The sequence below is a fragment of the Galeopterus variegatus genome, unplaced genomic scaffold, assembly GCF_000696425.1.
Source record: "Galeopterus variegatus unplaced genomic scaffold, G_variegatus-3.0.2 Scaffold7067, whole genome shotgun sequence".
Taxonomy (NCBI): domain Eukaryota; kingdom Metazoa; phylum Chordata; class Mammalia; order Dermoptera; family Cynocephalidae; genus Galeopterus; species Galeopterus variegatus.
The window spans coordinates 71,595-74,513 of NW_007733178.1; positions in this window are offsets into that span (position 1 = coordinate 71,595).

Below are 2,919 nucleotides of genomic sequence, written 5' to 3' on the forward strand. Positions count from 1 at the left end.
GCAGAATCTTTTAAGGCTGAACATTTTCGTATCCAGTGATTCCACTGCTAGATGTCCAACATAACGGTGTACATCTTATTCACCAAAAGTCATGTATAAAAAATGTCCATATCAGCATTATTCATTGGAGCATAAAACTAGACACTGCTCAACTTCTTATCAACAATAGATGGGTAAAGTGTGGTACATTCATTCCTACAGTGCAATACTGTAAATGAAGATGTCCTACATTTGTCATTCTCTAAGTGCTAGTTGGCCGTTATCTTGCTTCCTTAGGCCATTCCCTGCTGACATCTTGACTACAACATGAGCTGGAAACATGCAACTAAGTTGCTCCCGAATTTCTGACTCACAGAAATTGTTTGAGAAAATAAATGTTTAATGTTGTTTTAAGCCACTTATATGTTGGAGTAATTCGTTACACAGCAATAGATAACTAAGACAAGTACCAAGGAGAAAAAATTGAAGTGGAAAGAGAATGGAAAGTGAACGATTGTTTGAAATTTTAGATCACATGGCTGAGGGAAGTCTTTGTGTGACCTCTGAGTAAGGATCTAAAGTCTGGGAGGGCAGAGGAAGAGCATTTCAGGTAAAGGCATGTTGATAGTCAATATATTTAACAACCAGTATGACACAACCACTGACCAATCAGAACAGACGCCCAAACAAGTAAACACTAATGCAGGTCATAAACATTCACTAGGGCCTCAATTGGAAAGCCAGCTGTATATCAGCCATGTGCAAATGGGGTAGAAGTCAAAGACCATGAGGCAGAAGAGCACCTGTGTTCAATACACAAGGACAAGGCCAGTGTGAGCAAAGGGAGGGAGTTGAAGGACACGAGGACAGAAGCATAACATGGGGACCGGACCATGTAATATCCTTTAAGTCATAGTAAAACCTTTTGCTTTTACCCTGCATGAAATCAGAAATATTTGGAAGACTTTGTGAAGAGGAGCAACATGTTTTAACAAGATCGCTATAGCTGGTGTATGTGTGTGTGTGTGTGTGTGTGTGTGTGTGTGTGTATTTTTTGGAGGGGGTAACTGGTTGGTATGGGGATCCAAACCTGTACTAGTCTGTTTCTGTGGCTTATAACAAAATACCTGGAACCTGGGTAATTTAGAAAGAAAATGAAATTTATTGATTACATTTTCAGAGGCTAGGAAGTCTGAAGTCCAGGGAACACATCTGGTGAAGGCTTTCTTTGGCGGTGACTTCAGTGATGGCAGGTATCACATTGTGAAAATAGCAGAGCAGAGAGAGCGGAGACTAACCTCCTCATTCACTCTCTTTTTAAAGCCCTCCAAACCATGCCCCTGACCACCATTTTTAATCCGTTCACTACATCATGGTCCTACAATCTAATCACCTCTTCAAGGTCCCATCTTTCAATTACCATAATAGGATTTTCCACCCTCAACAGTGACAGTGTGGATTTAAGCTTCCAATACACGAACCTTGGGGGACACAATTTAATCAACATCACACTCTAACCAACCGAGCTAACCAGCCAGCCCTGACTGGTATATTGAGAATAGACTGAAGCAAAATGTTATACACTGAATATTTGTGTCCCCCGCTAGAATTCAAAAGCTGCAACCTCCAGTGTGTTGGTATGTAGAGGTGCGGTCTTTGGGAGGTAATTAGATTTAGATAAGGTCGTGAGTGTGAGGCCCCATGATGGGTTTAGTGGCCTTATGAGAAGGAAAAGGAGAAATCTCTCTTCATGTGAGAGCAGAGGAAAGGCCGTGTGAGGATATAGAGAGAATGCAGTTGTCTGCAGTCCAAGAAGAGGCCCCTCACACAAAGTGACCCTGCTAGCACCTTGATGTTGGAGTTCAAGTATCCAGAAGTATGAGAAAAATTTCAGTTGTTTAAACCACCCGGTCCAAGGTATTTTGTTATGGCAGCCTGAGTTGACTAAGACAGAAAGCAAGGGTGGAGGCAGAGAGATTGGTTGGGAGACTATTTCAATAATCCAGATGAGAAATGATGGTGGCTTAGACCAGCATGATGACAGCAGTGGTGAGAAGTGACCAGGTTCTGGAGATATATACATATATATGTGTGCGTGTTTATATATACACACATATATATATATGTATATACATATACACACACATATATTTTTCTTTTTGGCAACTGCCCAACACAGGGATTGAACCTTGGTGTTGTCAGCACCACACTTTAACCAACTGAGCTAACCCGTCTTCCCTTCTGAACAGGATTTTGAGAGTGGGCTGAACAGGAACAGATTAGATGTGAGTTGTAGAGCAAGAGAGGAGTTAAGGATGATATTAAGGTTTCAAGCTTCTATAGCCAGGAGGATGGAGTTGCCACCAACTAAGCTGGGAAAGGCTGTGAGGGTCATTTCTGGTAGTGGTGGTGGGGAGAGGTATTGTCATGAGCTCACTCTTGGATGTAAGTTTTAAAAGCCTAGTAGACATCCAAGTGGAGTAAGCTGTGGAAGTAAAAGTGTGGAGTTCAGGGAAGACATCCGGATTGAAGATACAAATTTGGAATTCATCATCACATAGTGTATATAAAGCCAAGTGACTGGATGAGATGGCCTAGCGTTTTAATTGTAAACAGTTTGGGAGTTTTAAATTGTAGTTTTAAATTGTAGAAGCAATTTTAATACTATAGAAGAAGAAGAGATATTGAAGGAGGACTAAAATTCTCTCCCTGCTCACTCCAATTCCTGGCTGGTCAGTTAGTAAGAATGCATGGCTTTCCAGGGGTGGACATTAATGAGCCAGGCCAATGTTCCAGTAGTGTGGGGTCAACTCAGAGGGTATAAGAACAAACAGACATATCTGAACCTCCAAATCTCAAGTCCACTCAAGAACTTTGTCATAGACAAGGTGGAAAAGCTGTTGACCAGCAGCTGGAAAACCAGCACTTTATATTCTAGCT